This window comes from Schistocerca gregaria, chromosome 1 (genome assembly GCF_023897955.1).
Source record: "Schistocerca gregaria isolate iqSchGreg1 chromosome 1, iqSchGreg1.2, whole genome shotgun sequence".
In the NCBI taxonomy this organism is placed as follows: domain Eukaryota; kingdom Metazoa; phylum Arthropoda; class Insecta; order Orthoptera; family Acrididae; genus Schistocerca; species Schistocerca gregaria.
Window position 1 is genome coordinate 990832024 of NC_064920.1, and position 27558 is coordinate 990859581.

Below are 27558 nucleotides of genomic sequence, written 5' to 3' on the forward strand. Positions count from 1 at the left end.
TGCTTTACAGTTTCGTTTTTTACCTTTTCCTAAGTCACAGACCGGGCGCTAATGACCGTAGCAGTTTTGCGCCCCGAACCTATTAAAAAAATTCTTTGTATAAAAGTTAAATCATACTATGTGCCATGACAACCAGTATTTAAGCTTCACTGAAAACGGTAAACAAGTACGCAGATATGAGTGCTTCAAGAACACTGTGATAGCTAGTGGGTGCTACAACACAAAGATAAGAATCATTCCAGGTGTTCATCTTATGCTATTGCGTCTGGACCCTTTCAGGCAAACTTGGTACTCCTTCAAGCGCGGTAAGCAAAAGGAACACAGAGCATATGGAATCATTCTTGCGACGATACGGTCTGAAAATTGGGAAATTCACTGACAAAAGCGACTTTGATAAAGGGCAGATCGTTATGACACGGGGCTTGGGAACAAGCGTCTCGGAAACGGTGATGGACTGTGAAACCGTGTGTGGGCTACAAGCTGATAGACGCCCACACGTCATCATGGAAAGTGAAGGCATGCAGCTTGCTCGCCCTGTAAAGCAGGATATGCGGCAATTTGTGGCAGATCTGACGACAGAATACTATGCTGCTGCTGCTGCAGGCACAAGTGTTGCAAAGCAAGCCGTTCAGCGGATTGTTGAACAAGGGAACACAATACCACGTGTTCTCATCATTTGGTAGCGTCCATCCAGGAGTCCATCTAAGCTCTGGAACGATCCAGTCGTTCAGTGGTGTATATCTGGACCCCTGATCACGTCGGAATCCCAGGAAATGGACTTGCTGACTGGCTGGCCAAACAGGCTTCACGGAAACCACTTCTGGAGATGGACGTCCCCGCAACTGACCTGCGTTCGTTATTACGCCGCAAGGTTTTCATCTTTGGGAGACGGAATGGCAAAATCTCAGTACGCACAACAAACTGCGAGTCATTAAGGGGACCACGAATGTGTGGGAGTCCTCGACGAGGGCGTCTCGCAGGGACTCTGTGGTCCGCTGCAGGCTCCGTATTGCCCATGCTTGGGTGACCATCGTCTAATCTCTGTGATCCCTTGTCCATTGCATTTGTAACTGACTATGTCGTTGGGTCAACATGGGAACACGTGGATTGGTTGGTTCGTTAGTTTGTTTAAAAGAGGGGGAAAAGGACCAAACTACGAGGTCATCGGTCCCTTGTTCCTAATAAAACAGTGCCACAAGTGTGAGAATAAAATAGGCGAGGCACATAACACCTCCGGCCGGTGGTGACTGTATTATGTTATTGGGAACATTGACCTGAACTTCCATGGAACCTTCGAAGTAACTGAAGGCACCATGAGACCTGTAGTCTATATGAAGTTACTGCGGACCACCTGCTGCATTCCATCATGGTTTTGATGTATTCCCTGACGGCGATGGCATCTTCCTGCATGATAACTGTCCCTGCCACAGGGCCAAAATCGTGCTACAGCGATTTGAGGGGTATGATAATGAATTATCGATGTCGTCTTGGTGATCAGATTCGCCTTATCTGAACCCGATGGAACTCACCTGGGGCACTAACGCACCAACCAGTAATTTACGGGAATTCTTTGACTTGTGCGTAGACGTCTGATGCGACATACCTGCGGAAGCCCACTTAGAATTTATTTATTTATTTATTTATGCATTTATTTTACCTGGCAAGATTAGGGCCTTCAGGCCCTCTCTTACACCTAACCAGGCATACTCAGATTGAACGAGTTACAGTTTCTACATAACGTTAAGGATATATAGCCTATTATGCAGTATTGATATTAAAGAAAAAATATATATTATAACAGTAGTACAATGATAATTATAACAATAAAAATAATTATAACAGTCAATAATAATAATAATAATAATAATAATAATAATGACTATGTATATGAAAGTAAACATACTTTTCTTTTCTGAATGTCAGTCCCATTGTTAGTTGGAAATTTTCTCGTTATGTTCTTGCAGCTTGTGAGTTATTCTCATCGAGCAGAGACATAAGACGATAGAATGGGGTGAAAGAGATATATAAGAGGTAGATAGGTTAGAGGAAGAGAAATAGAACGGTAAAATTTGAAGCTGTGATGGAGAGGAGAAAGAAAGAGATGGGAGGGGCACAATAATGGTGGCTATACCGTCCCTAATATGTAAGTCTTGAGTTCCCTCTTGAATGTTGAGTAGTTCTGGATAAGACGAAGATCACAGGGGAGCGCGTTCCATAGTCGTATGGCTGAGATGGAGAATGACACGGAGAAAGATTTTGTGTTATGTAAAGGTACAGCCAAGATGATAGACGTATCCGATCTGGTGTTGCGATTGTGGAATGATGATAGGTGTTTAATGTGAGAAGATAAGTATTGGGGGCACCAGTGGCTAAGAAATCGATGAAGTAAGCACATCGTGTGGAGATCGCGTGCCTTATGTGGACGTATCCAACCTAGCTGGGAGTATGAAGGACTTATATGCTCATACAACCGAATATTGCACACCTATCTAACGCAAGCATTCATCACTAGCTCGAGGCATCTAGAATTTTCACTATTTGTGCCGTGTTGAACTACATCGCAGTAGTAAAGATTAGGCAAGACTAGTGTTTGGACTAATTTTTGTTTAACATGGGTTGGAAATATTATTCTAAATTTTTGAATTGCATGTAGGGAGGAGAGCGATTTCTGGCAAGCTGTGACTGTTTATTCTTCCCAGTTTAGGTGTTCATCCAAGATTATTCCAAAGTCTTTCACTGTTTTTTGGTATGGTAGTTGGGTACCATTGAGGAGTATTTTAGGGACTGTTTCGTGAAAGTACCGGCTGATTAACTTTGGATGAGATATAAGTATGACCTGGGATTTCTTGGGGTTTAGTTTCAGATCTAGGTTCTGTGCCCATCGGGAAACAGAGCAAAGATCTGCGTTCATACTCGCTACTGCGCCAGCAATGTTTTTGGGGCTTGCACTTATGTACAGTTAGATGTCGTCGGCATAAAGATGGTAGTTGCAGGAGTGAATCACTGAAGAAATACACTCCTGGAAATTGAAATAAGAACACCGTGAATTCATTGTCCCAGGAAGGGGAAACTTTATTGACACATTCCTGGGGTCAGATACATCACATGATCACACTGACAGAACCACAGGCACATAGACACAGGCAACAGAGCATGCACAATGTCGGCACTAGTACAGTGTATATCCACCTTTCGCAGCAATGCAGGCTGCTATTCTCACATGGAGACGATCGTAGAGATGCTGGATGTAGTCCTGTGGAACGGCTTGCCATGCCATTTCCACCTGGCGCCTCAGTTGGACCAGCGTTCGTTTTGGACGTGCAGACGGCGTGAGACGACGCTTCATCCAGTCCCAAACATGCTCAATGGCGGAGATCTTGCTGGCCAGGGTAGTTGACTTACACCTTCTAGAGCACGTTGGGCGGCACGGGATACATGCGGACGTGCATTGTCCTGTTGGAACAGCAAGTTCCCTTGCCGGTCTAGGAATGGTAGAACGATGGGTTCGATGACGGTTTGGATGTACCGTGCACTAGTCAGTGTCCCCTCGACGATCACCAGAGGTGTACGGCCAGTGTAGGAGATCGCTCCCCACACCATGATGCCGGGTGTTGGCCCTGTGTGCCTCGGTCGTATGCAGTCCTGATTGTGGCGCTCACCTGCACGGCGCCAAACATGTATACGACCATCATTGGCACCAAGGCAGAAGCGACTCTCATCGCTGAAGACGACACGTCTCCATTCGTCCCTCCATTCACGCCTGTCGCGACACCACTGGAGGCGGGCTGCGCGATGTTGAGGCGTGAGCGGAAGACGGCCTAACGGTGTGCGGGACCATAGCCCAGCTTCATGGAGACGGTTGCGAATGGTCCTCGCCGATACCCCAGGAGCAACAGTGTCCCTAATTGGCTGGGAAGTGGCGGTGCGGTGCCCTACGGCACTGCGTAGGATCCTACGGTCTTGGCGTGCATCCGTGCGTCACTGCGGTCCGGTCCCAGGTCGACGAGCACGTGCACCTTCCGCCGACCACTGGCGACAACATCGATGTACTGTGGAGACCTCACGCCCCACGTGTTGAGCAATTGGGCGGTACGTCCACCCGGCCTCCCGCATGCCCACTATACGCCCTCGCTCAAAGTCCGTCAACTGCACATACGGTTCACGTCCACGCTGTCGCGGCATGCTACCAGTGTTAAAGACTGCGATGGAGCTCCGTATGCCACGGCAAACTGGCTGACACTGACGGCGGCGGTGCACAAATGCTGCGCAGCTAGCGCCATTCGACGGCCAACACCGCGGTCCCTGGTGTGTCCGCTGTGCCGTGCGTGTGATCATTGCTTTTACAGCCCTCTCGCAGTGTCCGGAGCAAGTATGGTGGGTCTGACACACCGGTGTCAATGTGTTCTTTTTTCCATTTCCAGGAGTGTATCATTAATGTACAGTGAGAAGAGTAGTGGACCAAGGACGGAGCCTTGGGGAACTCCAGAGAGCACGCTTTTCCATGATGACTTTTCCGACCCACAAATGACTTGTTGACTTCTGTTTTTGAGGTAGCTGTCGAACCAGTGTATTGCGCTGTTTGAGAAATTCAGCTGTTTCATTTTAATTAGTAATATATCGAAGTCAACTGTGTCAAATGCCTTGCTAAAGTCAAGCAGTGTTAGGATAGTAGCTTCACGTCTGTCCATAGTATGTTTAATGTCATCAGTTACTTTGATTAATGCGGTTGCTGTACTATGGTGCTTTCGAAAGCCTGACTGATATTCGTCATGGATGTTATGAGTTTTGAGGTAATCCGGCAGCTGTTCATGGACGATGTACTCTAGGGCTTTAGAAATTGCAGGTAGTATGCTGATTGGCCTGTAGTCACCTGGCGACTTAGGGTTGTCGGTCTTGGGTATAGGCTGAATTAAACTTTGCTTCCAGTCAGTAGGATATGTACTACTGACAAGAGACAGGTTGAAGATGTCTGTGATAACTGGAATAATAGTGTCTACGACGTTCTTAATCATGCCAATGCTCACTCCATCATTTCCTACTGCCTCGGAAGAGATTCTCATAATTGCCTTGTGTACTGTGCCTGTAGTGACATGTTTTAGGAAAAACTTGTCTCTCGAGAGATTGATATCTTGGGGCTGGTAATTTGTCGCTGCGTGGCAGTTTACAGCTGTTGAGAAGAAATCGTTTAATTCTTCTGCAGACGCTTGATAAACAGCGTCAGATCTTCGCTTCCCTATACCGAAACTGCGCAGCTTTTTCCACAGTGCAGCAGGTTTTGATATGCCGCATACGACAGGGCGGGCATGTCTGATTTTGGCATTCCTCACGCTTTGCTTGGTTCTGTTTCGGAGTTTCCTATAAGCTTCGTACGCCTCGGGAGTTGGGTTACGCTTGAAGGCCCTATGTGCAGCATCACGTTTATTCATTAACTGGCGTAATGCAGTGGTGAGCCACGGAGCGGGAGCTCTCTGTACCTTGACAGTGCGTTGAGGAGCATGTTTATCATACAGTGCAATAATTTTGCGACATAATTGCCGAATTTTTCCGTCTAAAGTCGGTTCATTGCTTATATCATGCCAAGGGATGTCTGAATTTACTGAGTTAATACCACACAAAATCCACGCTGTATTACGTCTCAACGCTGAGCATGCTATTAAGCAGGTGGTTATATTTTGGATCAACAGTATAAATGATTAACTATCTGAAAAGAATTGTGGAGTCATAACAGCTCTAGTACTTCCAGATGTGGGAGATGGAAAATGGTGATTTGAAGGAATAGAGACACTTCAATGAGCGTTGGTATACATCTGTGTAGTGAAATACACTGTTGGAGTAAGTCACTAGTTGCATCCTTGTCGGTTGGATGTAGGTGCAAAGAGGAAAGAATAATCAAATGTTAGTATCGAATCCCTATTATTCAGAGTTATTAGGCTGGTTGGTGATAGTTTTCATTGCAATTGACTCATAGCGGTGGGAGAGGAAAGTTACAATCTGAACTGGAACGGGAGGATTCGCACAGTCTTTTTCTCACAGATAATCATTTCGACGAATCTCCCTTTTGAGAGATTGCAATTTCCATCGAGGCGTACATTCTCGATCAATAAATTACAGGGTAAGTCTATTAAGTATTATGGCTAGTTCTGAGATCGTCATTTTATACCCTGGACAACTGATGTTTGCTGAAGAGTGAGTTTATCGAAAATTTTGTTTTATTCTTGCACGTGAAGGGAAAACAAAGTGTTTCATATAATCAACTTTCTTGTTAAAGGAAGATTACATTGAATTTGGGACTCTTTTATTTTATCCTTTATACACTTTACGAATAATTTTAAATACTGTACTTCAACTAATAACTTTTTATAGAGGAGACGATTTCATTATTTTTTCTGACTAATAAAGATTAGACTAAATAAGTGACCAGTCGATGCCGAGTCATCAGTTAGTTGTAAGATGAACTGGAACTCACCCGTCAGGTGAACTGTCCTGCATTGATATGCAGCACAGTGCTCATGTTGCAGACACCCCCTCTTATGGCCACGGTACACATAGGGCAACTCGTCACTGACACACATCACCTTCACGAAGATACCCGCACACGATACTCGAGGGCATCACGGTTCTGCTAACTACAGCAAGTACAGGCCCTAGTTGGGATTGAATCGCGCTCATATTCCGTGAAGAACGCGCGATGTTGCTCTCAGCTGTCAACGGCTAAACCATTCGCGCACTGATACAGTTTTTAAGTTACACAGTCTGTGAACACTTACATGGGCATTTGTTTCAGTCTGCCTGTCTGCAAACTGTCAGTTTTCTTCCACTTCAGTTCAGCCAGCAAATGATGCTTGGTCGTCATGTCAGCAAGCAGAATACACTCAACTTCGGTGTCAGTTGCTGTGTTTTCCGGAATTATTCCTGTTTTTTTTTTTTTTTAAATTCAGAGATAGCTGTCTATTTTCACCATTCCGAAAATATTCCCTTGTTGTATTTAAATTCTTCTCTTTTTTTATCCTGTAAAGAGAGTGGCACAGAAACTTCTGTGATTTTTGTATGTGTTAGTTTAGTTTGACTTTGAAAAGAGTATTTTTATTCGCTCAGGCGTCATAAACGTCCTTTTTCTTAGTTTCTTTCATATCCACAGCCCCTGCTAGATGCATTGCTCCGTAACTTGGTTGTATTCCGATTGTTGTGTAGAGTCTCCAGACTAACAATTTTTCTCCTTTTCTACAACCATCCTACGCCACTAGACTGTGTCGAATCGGTGTAGCTCTTCAAAGAGTTAAATTTACCCATTGTACTTGAACTCTGCTGGTATGCTCAATGTACTGTATGCAATATCATCGCAATCTTGCCTAGGGGCTATTAGACGCACTCTTTTTCCAAGTTAATGGCTCAAGTTGCAGTTTTACCTCACCACCATCTCCAGTATCCAAAAGTTTGTTATACGAGCGAAGAAGATTTAGTTCGTCTAAGGAAAGTTACTTCTTATTTGAATTAAGGGGAATCGATAAAAGAAAAGAAATAAAGTAACCTTTACTTCACATCACATGTGGTCCGAACCAGTGAACTTTTACTGCCTTTGTTACACAACTGGTGTACGAGCAGGCGATACTTTTTCTGACATTTACTATGCTATATTAAACTTTCAGTAAAGGAGAGCATTCTAACTTTCAACAGTTTAATAGGGCACAAAGGAAAATTATTTATGGCGTATTGATTAACGTCCTACGCTACAAGGCACTGCTCGTAAACGAGATGCGAGAAAACTTTTCTAAGGGTTGTCTTTGTTGTACAGTCTTTTGAATTCCGGAAGTTTGATTGAAATGCCACTTTACTACTAAATACAATGCAGTAATTTTTTTCTGGTTCGCAAACTTTTCTAGATGTTCGTGCATAATCGCATAGACCGTCAAGGAGACCGTTATTACTACCTATCGATCTTAAAGCGTAATAGCAGCGCTGTGGATAGCCCTAGCAGCCTTCGTGTTTTCCGTAACACATTTGCGCATCCTTTAGAATTGGGGAACAGCCCCGTTAATTTTCGCCGCCACAGTTTGTCTCCACTGTTTCTGCTGGCGCTATACGTGGCTGATTTGTTGTACTGATTTGAAATCAAAAGCTGCGAAGCCGAAACTTAATGCCATTCATTCTCACGTGAACGTAGCTACACACCAACAGAACTGTCAAGGTTAATAAGCAGTTCGGATTTGAGGTTCGTTGCATATGTTGGCTATTGGCTTGTCCAGGCGGGCCTAGTAAGGAAACAGAACTTCGACTGAAGTAACCCAACTCGCTCTCATCCTATAAATGAGTTTACTAAATATTTGCCGTTGAAAAGTTGAGTGGTGTGCAGTCATTATTTTAAATGCCCCTAATACATATGTGAGTCATTTTTAGCGTGTGGAAAAATGCCTCGGACCTTTGGAGATGACGGAGTCCCACCTCTAAATGACAAATCAGGGACTCCTAAGATACGACTTGGCAAACAAATGGTAATGAGATGGGGAGCTGTTAATATCAATGGGGGCTACTCTGAGAAGAAGGTAGAGCTGGCAGAGGCTGCAAGTAAGATGGGGCTGGACGTTTTAGCTGTTAGTGACATTCGGGTAAGGGGTGAGAAAGAAGAGGAAGTGGGAGAAAACAAGGTCTACCTGTCAGGAGTCAAAACAGGAAAGGCACATTGGGGTGTAGGGCTTAACATCGGAAAGAAATGGAACCCAGCGTCGTTGCAATAAGGTATGTAAACTAACGACTGATGTGGATAGATTTGACAGTGTCTAGCAAGAAAATTAGGATTGTGTCAGTATATTCGCATTGCGAATGGACAGATCAAGATAAGATGGATAGTTTTTATGAGGCACTCAGTGATGTTGTTGTTAGAGTAAAGGACAAGGACAGTGTTCTGCTCATGGGGGATTTTAATGCCAGGATTGGAAATCGAACAGAAGGGTATGAAAAAGTTACGGGTAAATTTGGAGAGGATATGGAGGCCAACAGGAACGGGAAACAACTCTTTGATTTCTTTGCCAGTATGGGCTTAGTAATCACAAACTCCTTTTTTAAACATTAGAACATTCACCGGTATACTTGGCAAGGCAGGGGAACCAGATCTGTCATTGACTATATAATAACAGACCAGGAATTCAGGGGATTCTTTGATGACACTGATCATTATTTAATCTGCAGTGAAATTGGGATTGTGAGGCCGAAAGTGCAGGAGGTCAGGTCCATATGTAGGATAAGAGTGGAGAAACTTCAGGATAAGGAAATCAGGCACAAGTAAATAACAGCGACCTCTGAAAGGTACCAGTTAGTTGAATGTAGTCAATTACAGTCACTGGAATAGGAATGGACAAGGTACAGGGACACAGTACTAGAAGTGGCTAAAGAATTTCTTGGAACAGTAGTGTGTAAAAGTAGGATGAAGCAAACAGCTTGGTGGAATGACAGAGTCAAGGCAGCCTGTAAAAGGAAAAAGAAGGCCTATCAAAAATGGCTACATACTAGAACTCAGGTAGACAGAGAAAGTTATGTTGAAGAAAGAAACAAAGCCAAACAGATAATTGCAGCATCCAAGAAGAAATCTTGGGAAGACTTTGAAAACAGGTTGGAGACTATGGGTCAAGCTGCTGGAAAACCATTCTGGAGTGTAATTAGCAGTCTTCGAAAAGGAGGTAAGAAGGAAATGACAAGTATTTTGGACAGGTCAGGAAAACTGCTGGTGAATCCTATGGATGGCTTGGGCAGATGGAGGGAATATTTTGAAGAGTTGCTCAACGTAGGTGAAAATGCGATCAGTAATGTTTCAGATTGCGAGGTAGAATGGGATAGGAATGATGATGGAAATAGGATCACATTTGAGGAAGTGGAGAAAATGGTCAATAGAGTGCAGTGCAATAAAGCAGTTGGGGTGGGTGAAATTAAGTCAGAACTCATCAAATACAGTGGAATGTCAGGTCTTAAATGGCTACAAAGGATAACTGAAATGGCCTGGGAGTCGGGACAGGTTCCATCAGACTGGACAAAAGCAGTAATCACACCAATCTTTAAACATGGAAACTGGAAAGATTGTGACAACTACAGAGGTATCTCTTTAATCAGCGTTGTGGGTAAAATCTTCTCAGGTATTGTTGAAAGGAAAGTGCGAGTATTAGTTGAGGACCAATTGGATGAAAATCAGTGTTGGTTTAGGCCTCTTAGAGGTTGTCAGGACCAGATCTTTAGCTTACGGGAAATAATGGAGAAGTGTTATGAGTGGAACAGGGAATTGTATCTATGCTTTATAGATCTAGAAAAGTCATATGTCCGGGTTCCAAGGAAGGAGTTATTGTCTGTTCTACGAGATTATGGAATAGGAGGCAAACTTTTGCAAGCAATTAAAGGTCTTTACATGGATAGTCAGGCAGCAGTTAGAGTTGACAGTAAATTGAGTTCATGGTTCAGAGTAGTTTCAGGGGTAAGACAAGACTGCAACCTGTCTCCACTGTTGTTCATATTCTTTATGGATCATATATTGAAAACTATAGACTGGCTGGGTGAGATGAATATATGTGAATGCAAAATAAGCAGTCTCGCATATGCAGATGACTTAGTTGTGATGGTAGATTCGATTGAAAGTTTGCAAAGTAATATTTCAGAGCTAGATCAGAAATGAAAGGACTGTGGTATGAAGATTAGCATCTCCAAAACGAAAGTAATGTCTGTGGGAAATAAATATAAACGGATTGAGTGCCAAATAGGAGGAACAAAGTTAGAACAGGTGGACGGTTTCAAGTACTTAGGATGCATGTTCTCACAGGATGGCAACATAGTGAAAGAATTGGAAGCGAGGTGTAGCAAAGCTAATGCAGTGAGCGCTCAGCTACGATCTACTCTCTTCTGCAAGAAGGAAGTCGGTACCAACACTAAGTTATCTGTGCACCGTTCAATCTTTCGACCAACTTTGTTGTATGGGAGCGAAAGCTGGGTGGATTCAGGTTACCTTATCAACAAGATTGAGGTTACGGATATGAAAGTAGCTAGTATGATTGCAGGTACTAGTAGATGGGAACAATGGTAGGAGGGTGTCCACAATGAGGAAATCAAAGAAAAACTGGGAATGAACTCTATAGATGCAGCAGTCAGGACGAACAGGCTTAGATGGTGGGGTCATGTTGCACGCATCGGAGAAGCAAGGTTACCCAAGAGACTCATGGGTGCAGCAATAGAGGGTAGGAGGAGTTGGGGCAGACCAATGAGAAGGTACCTGGATTCGGGTAAGAATGATTTTGCAGTAATAGGTTTAACATCAGAAGAGGCACCAATGTTAGCACTGAATAGGGGATCATGGAGGAAATTTATAAGGGGGGCTATGCTCCAGACTGATCGCTGAAAAGCATAATCAGTCTTAAATGATGGTGGTGGTGGTGGTGGTGGTGGTGGTGGTGGTGGTGGTGGTGGTACATTATCTCCATGATATTAAACAGAACGAAATTAAAAAAAAAAAAAAGGCTCTGAGCACTATGGGACTTAACTTCGAAGATCATCAGTCCCCTAGAACTTAGAACTACTTAAAACCTAACTAACCTAAGGACATCAAACACATCCATGCCCGAAGCAGGATTAGAACCTGCGACCGTAGCGGTCTCGTGGTTCCAGACTGTAGCGCCTTGAACCGCTCGGCTATTACGGCCGGCCGAACGAAATTTCAGTCTGCAGCGGAGTGTGCGGTGATTTCAAATTTCCTTGCATATTAAATCTGTGGACGGACCTGGGCTCGAAGCTGGGACCGTCGCTTTCTCCGGGCAAAAGCTCAGAGTGATACACCCTTAAGCTACACCCTCACAGCTTTAATTCTGGCGGTACCTCTCTCTTATCTTGCAAATTTAGCAGAATTTCCACATCGACATATGTATTCTGCAAGCCACCTACGGTGGAGGATACCATTTATCACTGCTAGCCCCATTCCTTTCCTGTGCCACTTGCCAATAGACCAAGGGAAAAACGGCTATCTATATACATCCGTTCGTGCTCTAGTTTCCCTTATCTTGTCTTCGTGGTCCTTACACACACTATAGTTTGGCGGTAGTACGATCGTTCTGAGAATGGCTGTTCTCTAAATTTTCTCAACAGTGTTGCGCTACTTCCTCCAGGGATTCGCATTTGAGCTCACGAAGCATCTCACTAACACTCGCCCGTTGATCGAATCTACCAGTGACAAATCTAGAAGCACGCCTCAGAATTCCTTCGATGTTACTGTTGTGGTCTTCAGTCCAGAGACTGGTTTGATGCAGCTCTCCATGCTATCCTATCCTGTGCAAGCCCCTTAATCTCCCAGTACCTACTGCAACCTACGTCCTTCTGAATCGGTTTAGTGTATTCATCTCTTGGTCACCTTCTACGATTTTTACCCTCCACGCTGCCCTCCAATACTAAATTGACAATCCCTTGATGCCTCAGAATATGCCCTACCAACCGATTCCCTCTTCTAGTCAAGTTACGCCACAAATTTCTCTTCTCTCCAATTCTATTCAAAATCTCCTCATTAGTTCTGTTATCTACCCATCTAATCTTCAGCATTCTTCTGTAGCACCACATTTCGAAAGCTTCTATTCTCTTCTTGTCCAAACTATTTATCGTCCATGTTTTCCATACATGGCTACACTCCAAACAAATACTTTCAGAAATGACTTCCTGATACATAAATCTATTCGATGTTAACAAATTTATCTTCTTCAGAGACGCTTTCCTTGCCATTGCCAGTCTACATTTTATATCCTCTCTACTTCGACCATCATCAGTTATTTTACTTCCTAAATAGCAAAACTCCTTTACTACTTTAAGTGTCTCATTTCCTAATCTAATTCCCTCAGCATCACCCGATTTAATTTGAGTACATTCAATTATCCTCGTTTTGCTTTTGTTGATGTTCATTTTATACCCTCCTTTCAAGACACTGTCCATTCCGTTCAACTGCTCTTCCAAGTCCTTTTGCTGTCTCTGACAGAATCACAATGTCATCAGCGAACCTCAAAGTTTTTATTTCTTCTCTATGGATTTTAATTCCTACTCCGAATTTTTCTTTGTTCCCTTTACTGCTCGCTCAATATACACATTGAATAACATCGGAGATAGGCTTCAAACCTATCTCACTCCCTTTCCAACCACTGGTTCCCTTTCATGCCATTCGACTCATATAACTGCCATCTAGTTTCTGTACAAATTGTAACTAGCCTTTCGCTCCCCGTATTTTACCACTGCCATCTTCAGAATTTTAAAGAGAGTATCTTTAGGATTGAAATAAGTATATTCTTCTTGAAGTCTGAGGGTATTTCGCCTCTGTCATACATCTTGCTCGCTAGATGGTAGTTTCGTTAGGCCTGGCTCTGCCAAGGCTGTCAGTAGTTCGAATGGAATGACGTCTACTCCTGGGGCCTTGATTTGACTCAGGCCTTTCAGTGCTCTGTCAAACTCTTCACGCAGTGTCATATCTCCCATTTCATCTTCATCTACATCCTCTTCCATTTCCGTAATATTGTCCTCAAGTACATCGCCCTTGTATAGACCCTCTATATACTCCTTCCACCTTTCTGCTTTCCCTTCTTTGCTTAGAACAGGGTTTCCATCTGAGCTCTTGATAATCATGCAAGTGGTTCTCTATTCTCCAAAGGTCTCTCTAATTTTCCTCTAGACAGTATCTATCTTACCCCTAGTGATATATGCCTCTGCATACTTAAATTTGTCCTCTACCCATCCCTGCTTAGGCCTTTTGCATTCCTGTCGATCTCTTTTTGAGATGTTTGTATTCCTTTTTGCCTGCTTCATTTACTGCAGTTTTATATTTTCTCCTTTCATCAATTAAATTAAATATCTCTTCTATTACGCAAGGATTTGTATTAGCCCTAATGTTTTTATCTACTTAATGCTCTGCTACCTTCACTATTTCACCTCTCAAAGCTACCTATTCTTCTTCTACTGGATTTCTTCCCCCCAGTCTTGTCAATCGTTCAATAATGCTCTCCCTGAAGCTCTCTCCAGCCTCTGGTTCTTTCAGTTTATCCAGGCCCCGTCTCCTCAAATTCCCACCTTTTTGCAGTTTTTTTTCAGTTTTAATCTACATTTCATAACGAATAGATTGTGGTCAGAGTCCACATCTGCCCCTGGAAATGTCTTACAATTTAAAACCTGGATCCTGAATCTCTGTCTTACCATTATATAAGCTATCTGAGACCGTCCAGTATCTCCAGGCTTCTTCCATGTATACAGCCTTCTTTTATGATTCCTGAACCAAGCGATTCCTAATCATCATTTCATCCCCACCGACGCGCTAGTCGCTGAAGTGGCGTCAGATCGATAGATTTGCACCCGGCGAACGGTCTACCCGACGGGAGGCCCTAGTCACATGACTGCGGAGTCACCTAAGCGGGTTAACAACGTTCGTCATGGGAAGGGACGAAAATACATTTAAAAATTTAATCGGCTAAAAGAGTGGTTTTTCTTTGATGTGTGAACTGAGCTAATAAAGCAAACTTTGAGCAGTTGTTTTAGTGGTTTCCCGTACAGTGTTTCACGTTGGTCAGTGAGGGAATTGCATACCATCCTGTAGTTGTGCCAAGTGCAAGAATATGTTATTAGACGTTATCTTTATATATCATGTGGATGTACAGAACGTTTAAAAAAAGTGCGTACTCCTATTGCTGAATAGGTGCTGCGGGCCCCAAGAAGTTAAACCGGCGCTGTATTAGGGATGACCTGATCAGTATTTACAGTTTCGTACAGTACGCGTGTAGTAACGAAAAGGAACCACCTACAACAGCCTGAGAATGTGAAGAAGCAGAGCTGCTAGATTAAGAAGGTAGACTTTAGAGCGCTGTGTGGCGGTGTTGACGGAAGGGCGGCTGTCCAGAACTAGGCTAGACCAGGGCTCGTGTCGGGTGTCCCCGCTCAGCTGGAACACGCGGCCGTAACGCGACCCCGACCCCGGCTGCACGTCTCGCGTTTCGCGGCCAGACACATCCCTCCGGTATCGCTCCGGTCATCTGCACGGACCGCGGCGTGCGCAGTCTGCCTGCCTGTGTGTTTGGTTACCGACCACACTACGTTAAGCTCTAGACCGAGCGCCATGTTCGCCGTTCAGAAGTGTACAGGGTAGGTCAGATTACGCAGCCGACCTCAAGGAAGCACTGCGAAGGGCGCTAAGGAAATTTTGCAGTACTGAAGATCAATTTGATCTCTGTTGACACAGAATAAGTTTCAGTACACTACTGCAGCTCTAATTCCTTCGAAGCCATTCATCTTATCTTTCTTTAGGTATATTCTGACGGTAACTTGCATTCGTCGTCTTGTAACTGCAAGAGTGATTCGTCCGTAAAAGTGACCTTGCTTTCGGCGAAGTTTCGACACAGTTTTTATTTACACATTGTATTATAATTAGACATATTCTTGCGTCATCGTCGCCATCAGTAGGAACAACAGCAGCGTCTTCATAAACTTTCGCAAATCATGAAATCTCTAGCTGCAGAATGACAATGTTGACCCATTTGGCTTATTTTTTATAAATAATCCTCCTTTTTCCTAGCTCGGTTTAATTGTTCCATATCACTTTAAATACTGTCGAGGTATCTTTAACGCGGACGTCCAAGATGTTTTATTGTGGGATGATCTGTAATTCTTTCGGTATACTTATTTGATGGTACACCCTAATTTCATTTTCTAACCATCGTAATAATTTGCCTTTGAATTTTGCTACCATATCTGATTCTTTTTATACATTACAAACTTCATCCGTGTGTAGTATTCTCAAATCCATATTATTCTTCTCTCTTACGGGCGCAAATATTCTCTTTAATGCCGTTTTATCAAAAACTGAGATGGAGAGACCGTGGCTGGGTCGAAATATGGATTATTATTACAGTATAAAAACAACAACCAGCCACTGTTAATAATGCTGTGTATTAAAGCCAAACAGCACTGTTACAAATTTCACACGGTCAGAACTTCATCACAGGACAGTTCACATTTAAAATTATATTATTTCGTACATGTGACGTACGCTGATGGTTCCTTAGAGTGATGGTGCCTTACAGCAAAAAACGATGTAAGAAAAAAGGCCTATAGAAAATGAAGCTAACAATGAATTACAACAACTTACTAAGATATGGACAGAATTAGTTTTGTGTTGTGTACTGCTTTCAAAGTAGTACATATTCCGCCGAATACCAGCAGAGATTTGATAATTTCCTGAGCTCTAAAGACACAGATAGCAGGTAGTGTAGAGCACCCCACTTCTCTCCCTCCACATACACGTATAAATGGTTCGACCACACGGATGTTTGTATAGAAAGATGGTGCTGTAGAAAAAAAACAACTGTGCCAAAAACTGTGTGTCAGAAGTTTCAATATGTCCACAGATGATGCGACAGAAAATTCACAAAGCACGAGTGTTGTAGCAAATACAATGTACATTGAATTGGCATAGATTATATGTAATGTAAGCAAAGCCCGTTCTTCATAAAAAATTATGGAAACAGAAATTCTATTACGTTTTGTGAAATACAAAAAGTGTGAGAAACCGGTACACACACATATAGTGTTAGATATTATTACAGTTTGCTAGTATTTTGCATTTTCATAGTTATATATTGTATAATAGACTTGTGAACAAACAAAGTTTTACGTTCATAGCTGTCATGATAGTAGGTACTATATTTACATTGTGACAGCTTTCGGTAAACCTAAAGTAATTTAATTCTTGTGTTAATTTATGAAAATGTGTTTAATGAATTGGCAGACTTATATTTTAGGAGACAGACAAGTCCGAGTTTCATCACTGTCAATGTGAATGGTGTTTACTTATGTTTTATTTATTTATTTATTTATTTATTTATTTATTTTGTCATCAGTCTACTGACTGGTTTGATGCGGCCCGCCACGAATTCCTTTCCTGTGCTAACCTCTTCATCTCAGAGTAGTACTTGCAACCTACGTCCCCAATTATTTGCTTGACGTATTCCAATCTCTGTCTTCCTCTACAGTTTTTGCCCTCTACAGCTCCCTCTAGTACCATGGAAGTCATTCCCTCATGTCTTAGCAGATGTCCTATCATCCTGTCCCTTCTCCTTATCAGTGTTTTCCACATATTCCTTTCCTCTCCGATTCTGCGTAGAACCTCCTCATTCCTTGCCTTATCATTCCACCTAATTTTCAACATTCGTCTCTAGCACCACATCTCAAATGCTTCTATTCTCTTCTGTTCCGGTTTTCCCACAGTCCATGTTCCACTACCATACAATGCTGTACTCCAGACGTACATCCACAGAAATTTCATCCTCAAATTAAGGCCGGTATTTGATATTAGTAGACTTCTCTTGGCCAGAAATGCCTTTTTTGCAATAGCGAGTCTGCTTTTGATGTCTCCTTGCTCCGTCCGTCATTGGTTATTTTACTGCCTAGGTAGCAGAATTCCTTAACTTCATTGTCTTCGTGACCATCAATCCTGATGTTAAGTTTCTCGCTGTTCTCATTTCTACTACTTCTCATTACCTTCGTCTTTCTCTGATTTACTCTCAAACCATACTGTGTACTCATTAGACTGTTCATTCCGTTCAGCAGATCATTTAATTCTTCTTCACTTTCACTCAGGATAGCAATGTCATCAGCGAATCGTATCATTGATATCCTTTCACCTTGTATTTTAATTCCACTCCTGAACCTTTCTTTTATTTCCATCATTGCTTCCTCGATGTACAGATTGAAGAGTAGGGGCGAAAGGCTACAGCCTTGTCTTACTCCCTTCTTAATACGAGCACTTCGTTCTTGATCGTCCACTCTTATTATCCCCTCTTGGTTGTTGTACATATTGTATGTGACCCGTCTCTCCCTATAGCTTACCCCTACTTTTTTCAGAATCTTGAACAGCTTGCACCATTTTATATTGTCGAACGCTTTTTCCAGGTCGACAAATCCTGTGAACGTGTCTTGATTTTTCTTTAGCCTTGCTTCCATTATTAGCCGTAACGTCAGAATTGCCTCTCTCGTGCCTTTACTTTTCCTAAAAACCAAACTGGTCGTCACCTAGCGCATTCTCAATTTTCTTTTCCATTCTTCTGTATATTATTCTTGTAAGCAGCTTCGATGCATGAGCTGTTAAGCTGATTGTCCGATAATTCTCGCACTTGTCAGCTCTTGTTATGTTTTATAGTAGAAAGTAATTGGCCAAAACACTCTAGAAACGCTGAAATGGCGTTTCAACTTCGAGTTGTATTTGGATGAAACATACGTATGGACTCATTGTGTGTCGCTGACTGCAGGAGTGGTAGTCCCTCCTTGTGGGAATGCTTGGTTTTAGAATTATAAAGAAATATGATTTGCGAATTATATGTCACTTGCTCGCGGCTACACCACAACACGTGCGCTGTGTGCTGTATGGTATCAAGATATGGGTCCTTTACGGTACATTCATTCGGGCAGTTGTGTAGATGGAACTAACGGTAATACACTGTGTGTTTACACGTGCTAGATCATACTAGCTTTGCACTGTTAAATATTCAGGTATGTTTAAAGTATAATCGCTATGACTTTACGATCGTATTATAAGGACATTTATTCTTCTATTCAAAAGTTTCCACATAAATACTATAAACTTCTGTTTTTCGGCCAGCATGCATCACATCAGTCCAATTCATGTCGTGGATGTTTTATGGAACTACGCGGTACAGTCAACAGTTTATTGCAAAGTGATAGAAGATGGAATTGATCTACATAAAATTTGCGCAAACAATGTTCGAACTCATTAACTATAAGGTATTTGAAGAAATATCTCTGAGTTCAAGTGATTCGTGCTTATGGAGCCGCAGAGATTCAAAGTGGGATTGAAGAAGGCTGTTCTACAAGCGGTTATGAACCGTCATCACGAGACAGAACCAAACGAATTGACAGGAACCATTACAGAGAGGTATAAGAAAATGTATACATACGTATAATAATTAAAAAAAGAAGCTTAATAGAAACTATGTATCAGTGACGGCAAATAAGATTAACTGCACAAAAAATGTAAATAACAAAGCGGAAAGATTTTGGAGAACCCTCCAAAATCATGTATGTATTCTTTAATAAAAAAAGGAAATGTTTATCCGAGTTAGACTGGCCGCGCCTGCCGGGCTCTCGTCCTGAACCACGGACGCTGCGCGTTGAGTCCTCTGCGAGCTCCCACGCCACTTGCCCGCAGCGGCAGCTGTTGTTAGCGTGTATTTCCTTACGTTTTAAAAGTGCTACGCAGTTGGGTTCTGCATACATGTAGAATCAGTCTCTGGATAAACTAACAAGACTTGCTGCAAATATTTGTTCGAGTAACGCACAGCACAAATTCACTAACGATACACATGAAGATTACCTGAAGAACTTCCTCGGCATTTTATTATTGCGAATCATGAAGATATTCTTAAGTCGTACTCTATCTCGTGAGAGATGTCAGCTTGTGATGTTAAGCACAGTTGGACACCAAATAACTGTTAAAGTGCAACACCAGGAACGATAACAAAAAACGAAATGTTGTCCACGTAATTCCTATACATGGTAGGAGAAGAAACATAATTAAATTAGTGGTGGTATGGGAGAGTTTTTTTTTTTTAAGTCCTCAGTCCTCAGACTGATATTATGCGGCCCGCCACGAATTCCTCTCTTACGCCAACCTCTTCATCTCAGAGTAGCACCTGCAACTTACATCCTCACACACTTTCTGGATATATTCCAAACTCTGTCTTCATCTACAGGTTTTACTCCCTGTATCTCCCGCCAGTACCGAGGAAATTATTCCGTGATGTCCTACCATCCTGTCCCTTCTTGTTGTCAGTGTTTTCAATATACTCCTTTCCTCGCCAACTCAGAGAATCTCTTCCTTTCTTACCTTATCATTCAACCTAATTTTCAGCGTTCTTCCACCACATCTCAGACGATTAGATGTTCTGGTTTTCCCACAGTCTGTTTCCCAATCATACAATTTAGTGCTCCAAATTCTGAGAAATTTCTTCCTCAAATTAAGGTCTACCTGTGACACTGGTTGACTTCTCTTGGCCGGGAATGGCCTTTCTACCAGTGCTAGTCTGTTTTTTACGTTTTCCTTGCTCCGTCCATCATGGGTTATTTTGTTGCCTAAGAAGCAGAATTATTAGAATTTTCATTCCACTCAACAGTTCCTGGAATTCTTCTTCACTTCCATTGAGGGTAGCAATGTCATCAGCGAATCCTATTGGTATCCTTTCACCTTAAATTTTAATTCCACTCTTCAATCTTTTTTTTATTCACGTCATTGCTTCATCGGTATACAGATTGAACACTAAGGGCGAAAGACTGCACCCTTGCCTTACACCCTTTTTAATCCGAGCACTTCGTTCGTCGTATTCCGCTCTTATTGTCCCCCACTTTGATTTTGTACATGTTGTACATTCTCCGTCTTTCCTTATAGTCTACCACCATTTCCCTTATAATTTCGAACATCTTAAACCATTTTACGCCGTCGAACGTTTTTTCCAGGTCGACAAATCCTATCTACGTGTCTTGATTTTTCCTTAGCCTTACTTCCATTATCAACTGCAACGTGAGAGGTGCCTCTCTGGCACCAAACTTATCGTCAACTAACACATCCTCAGTTTTCTTTTCCATTATTCAGTATATTATTCTTGTCAACAACTTGGTGCCTGAGGTGTTAAGCTCCAAAAACCCTTTATTCAAAAAACATGGCTGAATAAAACACTCTTAACATTATAATGAAGTATTGTTTTCTTCAGTAGTAATACAAAGTCATTTATCTTCTCTTTCTTCTTAACCTATCAGAACTCCATTTCTTATTACATTCTTTTGTACACTGCCTGAGGACACTCCTTCTGCAGTAACCATCAATAATCAGCTATCATGCTGACGTCCCATGGGTCCGGGCACCTCCGTTCCATTTTATAATATATTAGTGGGACCATTCTCCCTTTTTCTCTATCACAGCAGCTACATTTTATAGAATACAGCTGATGGGATAGTCGGGGAAATGCAGCTTAAAGTTCATCGAGGCACTCAATAGTTTGAAGTTATCAAGCGTGTTTCTTAGTACGAGATTCGTCTGACAAGTTGAGTGTATGGTATCAGAAGATAAAGTAAAATAAAGTTACTAACAAAATATCTTTGCTGACCGTCAAAGTAATCACTATGAGCTGCAGCACTCTTCTGGTATAGGTTATGGAACGGTTGTAAACTTGTCAGCAGACGCTTCTTGTGGAATTGCTCGAACCACCAAGGTTACGCTTTGCTGGATATTCGCTCATTACAGGAGAAGAGTCCAACTGATAAAAGTACGATATGGAGACGAAGCGAAGTCAACTGTATGGTATTAATGGGCTTCCCCGGCTCCCAAAGAAAATCAGCTAACTGTTAAGGATTAAGATGGTATTGATTGCGTTTTTCAACAGCAAGGGCTTGATCCATCATAAATTTGTACCCGATGGAGGTGGGGAAGACGATTAACGCCGTGCCATTGACGGTCGCTGAACCACGATCATATTGTATGCTCCAGGTGTCATTGTTCTGCAATGATGCGGATGTTCAACAACGCGTGATCACGGTGCTTCGAGCGATTCCATGAGAAGCGTTTGCTAACAGTTTTCAAATGCTGTGATACAGATGCCTTAAGTGTGTTATAGCCTATGGTGATTTCTTTGGATGGCAGTACAGTTATTTTGTTTGCTAGTATTGTTTCCTTTATTTTTGGTACTAGTCACTGATATTTTCAGACGCACATTGTACAGAGTGTTTCTGTAAGAGCGTGCAAAAATTTAACAAGGTATAGAGGATGCTCCACTGAACGATTTGAGGCAGGGAACCTTGGGTCAGAGAAGCGAGCTTAAGGAGATTATAGGAGTAAAATCACATTACTGTGTACTTTCTTATGTACGTTAGTTAAAGTTAACTGCAAATGTCATCACCGACACAATGAACGCACTATTTGCACTGTATCTTACGAAATGTGCTGAAACTGACGGAAATCAACCTCAATACAATCATGACCTCGGCGAACAAGTTGTAATACACCCTGGCAAATACGCCTGGTGCTACCATTCTGGCAACTGAATCTATCTCCGTATCCACTTGGGTCTCACACACATTAAATATCCCCGTAGAAAAAATCAAGGAGATTGTTGCCGATATCCACACCGAATTAAGGCAGTGCACCGTTGTGTTTTATCCACGTCCTCTCATGAACAGTCAAGGACACGTTCTCCAGCAACTCAGGTAGAATTCTTTGTACGAACCTCAAGTAAACAGAAACTGAATCATGACTTCCTAATAATCAATATCGTCTTCCTTGTTTCCTTGCGTAAGTAAAGATTCTACATGTAAATAAACAGCACAATATGTGTAAACTTGTACGCATGTTAGTTGTAAATAACCTGACGTCCTATTTTCGGGATTTCGCTCTCATTCGGTCCTAAGATTTTCTTCTGTCTGTTATTGCTTCTTTTATATTTGTCAGTAACATGTGTTTATGAGAAGTGCTGTTCCCAGGTGATTTCCTGCACTATGAGTTTCAACATAGGCGGGCGTGTATTGTGCTTTACTGAGGCGCCGTCAACCAAACAGGTGGGCCGTCGTAATCCACTCTTTTTTTAAAAGTCTCTTGAATCAGCACAGTTCCTCGATGTCTGCATGTAGTATCGAACAAATAATATCTCTGAGGAATGGTTCTTGTTTTATGTGTTTAGTATAGCTACGCCTGTTGGTAGGTACGCTTGATGATAGTGTGTGCTAGTTACCTAGCTGGCAGGGTGTTAATGATCATCTTGCCTGACATGTGCCAAATAGAAGGTAAGAAGAAAGGAATAATAAATTTCGTTTAGTGTTACTGGTTGTCATTCTCGGTAACAGTACAAGCTCAAAAATGTAACAAACTTTGGGACAAATCCCCATTTATGCTGCATTACCTAAATATTGTTTTCTGTCGGGATCACTGAAATGAATTATTCTTTTATTTTCAGGCGAGTGAAGGGTCGCGTGTTTCGCTACTGACTGTGAATCAGTAGTCATCACCTGAGCACCAGGTTTTGCAAGGCAAGTTTACATCCAGTTTGTCCATCACGAAATAGTTGTTGGAATGACGGAAATGGTTGTTGGAATGACGGCAACTGTTTTCATTGCTCCCGCTCCAAAAATCTTTTTACTTCCCTCCTTCTGCCCTTCCCCCGCTTCCTCTACCACCATATATAGAAGTTGTGTTATTTTATGCTTGAAGACGATGAAGGCTACCTCACTAACTGTTCTTCGACCTGTCTATCGCCCAGGAGAAATGTCACCAAGTGCGCACAAAAGAATCAGTGAGAGAGGTCGAGAATCATAGGGTTGTATGTAGAGTCAGTCATCTACATGCAACTGTCGAGTGGCAGGGAAAAGGAGATGATTCAAGGTGCAACTAACTAATTACGGTACTTAGAAAAAAAGAAAGCACTAATCAAACTGCACGATTATGGAGTGCACCCCACATTCATTTCATTGCCCTCCGGAAAATAGTGTTTTCAGGAGACCAAAACATCAGTTGTAGCAGTTTATCTCCAACCGTAAATTGTGACTTGTCAAATTAGAAAATTCATCTTTTCGAAACATGCCTTTAAACCACTCTCAACACTGCAACTGGATCAGCATAGGCCTAACTCATAATGGAGAGGAGTACCGGAAACACAGAATTCATCGCTCGCTTGATTAGCGTACTAGACCTTTACGGGCACATTAACAGATGTTTGCGGTGGTCATGTAAAGTTTTTAAACACTGCAGCACTAGCAGCTGGTCGCATTTCTACTCGTGGTTGTACAGATACAGTTATTTTCTCGTTAACATCGTGAACCGTACTGTCGACTTAAGCTTTACCGACAATACTGCCAGTTTTCTGCCCTACTTCTAAACCCTGCTGCCAATACTTCAAACATTTTTAATGTTTCCGTGATCCAGACCTACTTCAATATAGCCTTTCTTTATATTCATATGACCGTCATCGATTAAAAAATCATTACATTACACTGACGCAGTGGTTAGCACACTGGTCTCGCATTTGGGAGGACGACGGTTCAAACCCGCGTCCGACCATCCTGAATTAGGTTTTCCGTGATTTCCCGAATCCACTTTAGGCAAATGTCGGGATGGTTCCTTTGATAGAGCACGGCTGACTTCCTCCTAATCCGATGAGACCGATGACCTCGCTGTTTGGTCCCTTCCTCCAAACCAACCAAGCAAACAACAAACCAACCATTAAACTGTCACGCAAGACTGGTAATTGCATTTCATTTTGTTTCAAAGATATAAACTATTAATGATTGCCCCTTGAAACCAGAAAAAAATCTTGTATGTTAGAATATATCCTTCACGGTATCGCAACTAGGCTTTCAGCAACTAAGAGCACGAAAAAGATGAGTTCTTTTATTGCATGAATAATAATCTTAATTTTAATTACCACGACAATGAAGAACCATGTTTATTTAGATTGAACAACGTAATTATTTTAACGACCCTCTATCGATTGTGAGCGTGGAAGTTATAAACTCCCTACTAGTAAATTATCACAAATTTAATTACTTTTCGGTTGGTGGTATTTGCTTCTAACAATAACCGTCTGCCAGCGCCAATACGAACACGGTTAAAGTCATTTTTGTGTGTATATACTACTTCTGACTGACGGAATATTGACTAACAACAACTGATGTCAAGTTTCACGACACCGTTAGAATTTGTTTTCACTACGGCTGATTGATTTTGTATCCATACTGTTGAAATTATAATTATAATTCTACCTTTTATGCACATAACGCCACTTCCGACAAAAGAGTACACTCCCCTGGCTGAGGCAAACAACACGATTAGAAAAAGTACAATGTAAATTCTTGACGTGTCACAGACGAGAAACAGGATCGTAAAATACTTTGCAGGTGTAAAAAAGGGGCAAAAGTTATGTTTTATTTATCTTTTATAAATTAGAAAATCATGTTAAAAGAATATGGAAACCATGAACACAGCTAAAATTAGGGAAGCGAGTTAATATTTTTTCCTTGTTAGATGTAGTTCAGGGAGTTGTATAAGAGTGAATTAAAAATAATCGTCTATTACGAATGAATGAAGACAAAATATCAGCCTTAATGTATATATGTGTGCAAAAGTAACTTACGTGTATTCCTACTTCAATCCAGAACTATTAATTTGTTTTTATAGCGTTTATATCCTGTGAAATGTGAGTTGCTGGTGTAAAGTAATGATCTTTGATCGCCAGGATTTTAATACTAAATAAGTAAATATGCTAAGATTTGTAATAGACACGAACATAAGTTTACCAACATTATCTTTCATGTTTTAATTTGTGCTTTGAAAGATAATGGACAAAATTAAGAGAATCAATCGAAATGAAGCAAATGTCACTATTTTGACAAGTTGTGTTTTAATCTATAGTATTTGCAGGAGCAGTCTTTTTTAATAATAATAATTATTGTTATTACTGTTATTGTTGCTGCTGTTATGTTGAATCTCTTTGCACTGGATAGGTAGTTCAGAATTTGTCGTTTCAGTGTGAAACGTGCCATTCGTTTAATGATGATGTAGTTCGTTTTATCTGTTTTCTGGAAGGCAATGTGTTATCTTTGTTCAGGATTTCAGTGTATTTATAGCGTAGAAGATCATAGCAAAAAGTTTTCTTCAGAAATATTCCTTCAACTCCTTCAAAGCGGCTCCTTTCTTATTTTTGAGTGGCCTGTACTTCACCCACTCAACAGTGTTGATGTGCTGAGGTGTTGCACGCTATTAATTTTTTTGTTAACACTTCTGCAATATTTGGTTATGCGTATTTTTTTATTTGATTTTTTCCATAAGGGATGAAGTTTCCGAAATTTAAATACAAACAATAACTTGACTGGAAGAAATTTAATTTTCAGTTACAGAAAACATCGTTAATTTGTTTTCCTTGCAGGCGCATGGTAGTAACCAACCTGTGGCGCTACAAAAGATACTTTCATTGTCTTGATATACAGAAGACATATTCTCTTAGTAACACCCCCCCCCCCCCCCCTCCACGTCTCTCCCCACTCCACCGCATTTCCAATTATTAATTTAGCTACAGACAGTCTTTGCCAATAAATATTCCAAAAATTTATCAAGTCGTTTTAAGGCAGATTCAGAATGCAGCGTTTTGTTACCTTTCCTACCCACTTGCTGCAATGACTAAAGAAAACCACGTATCTTTCTCGCTGTTTAATATGCCAACTTCCCAGAAGACAATGATGAAACATTTGTCAGAGACGTATGGTTCCTTTGAACAAAAATAAAATTAAAAAAAAACCAAGAAAGGTGTATTTATTCGCGTCGTAAACTGTCTTAGCAACCACAAATATACAACAGTGCTGAGAGTCGCAGCTAATTCGGACTTGTCTGCATATTCGTAACAGAAGAGAGACCGGCGAGCATCCGCGCAGCCGTAATTAGCTGAGAGAGTCCACATTGTCTCCATGTGGGAAACAGCGCGTTACAGCTTCCCTTTCTCGGGCTCACTCTGTTGTTAACTACGGGTCCTAATGGTAAACCTGGACGCTCACGAGCTTCCATCGCAGCTTCACAGTTGATGAGGAGGCTGTAATGAATGTAGCACTTCAGTTGCGGTTTTATTCACGTTTTTACTTTGACCATAAACATATTTTGTCATCAGATAATCTGCCACCACATATAGTCTGTACTTTGTAAATTACTGAAGTGCATGGTAAAGGGTACTTGCAATTGTACCACATAGAGATTTTCTTCCAGTTCCATTCGTTTATGGAGCGCGAGAAGAATGATTGCGTAACTGCTTCTGTGTGCACTGTAAGTTGTCTAATCTTGTCTTCGCGCTTGCTTCAGGGGCGATACGTATTGAGTTGTAGTATATTCCTAAATTTATCACTTTATACTGTCTCTTGGAACTGTTTAGTCTTTGACGGCGTAGTTTGCTTCTACCTTCAAGCGTCTGCCAGGTCAGGTTTTTCAGCATGTCACTCATTCTCTCTCATGGATCAAACAAACTTGTAACCACTGGTGCAGCCCGTATTTTTTGTACCTTCAACATTCTCTGTTACTCATATTTGATAAGGGTCTCCGCACACTTTGTCAATACTTAGTCCTTTGGTTTTGCACATTAATTTGTCTAGAACAAGTATAATTCCATTCATGTACACACTCTTGAGTATAATAATGAGTGGTGTCGTGTGAGGGGAACGGCGTCAAATTTTGTACAGTTGAACGCAGGACTGACAAGATTTGCGGTATCAGCATAGCTGTTGCACGACACAGCAGACACTCCGTCTCAGAGATGATGCAGAGACTGGGATTTTCTTGTGATACATTCTAAAAAGTGTGTCATCGGCACTGAGATGATGGAGAAAGCACGAGCTTCAGTCAGCTGCCGTGGACAGTCATGTGTTGTCGAAAATCGTGAATTGTAACAGCGGATGGACAGGACACTCAGCAAGTAACTGCTCAGTTCAGTACTGCACAACACAACCGGTCAGCAGTCACAACACTTACGTGATACCGCAGACATCACC

At 41.8% G+C, this 27558-nt stretch overlaps 1 protein-coding gene across 9 annotated transcripts in view; it reads left to right on the forward strand.

Moving 5' to 3' along the window:
* Positions 1–27558, forward strand: part of LOC126278161 (skin secretory protein xP2-like) — a 522599-nt gene that overhangs the window by 63005 nt on the left and 432036 nt on the right. For 6 of the 9 annotated variants that reach the window (XM_049978142.1, XM_049978060.1, XM_049978067.1 and 3 more), the window contains exon 2: positions 22992–23064. The exons of the other annotated variants lie outside the window; for them this stretch is intronic. The gene's annotated coding sequence lies outside the window, so the exon portion shown is untranslated. The remainder of the gene's footprint in view (positions 1–22991; positions 23065–27558) is intronic. 9 annotated transcript variants of the gene reach the window in all.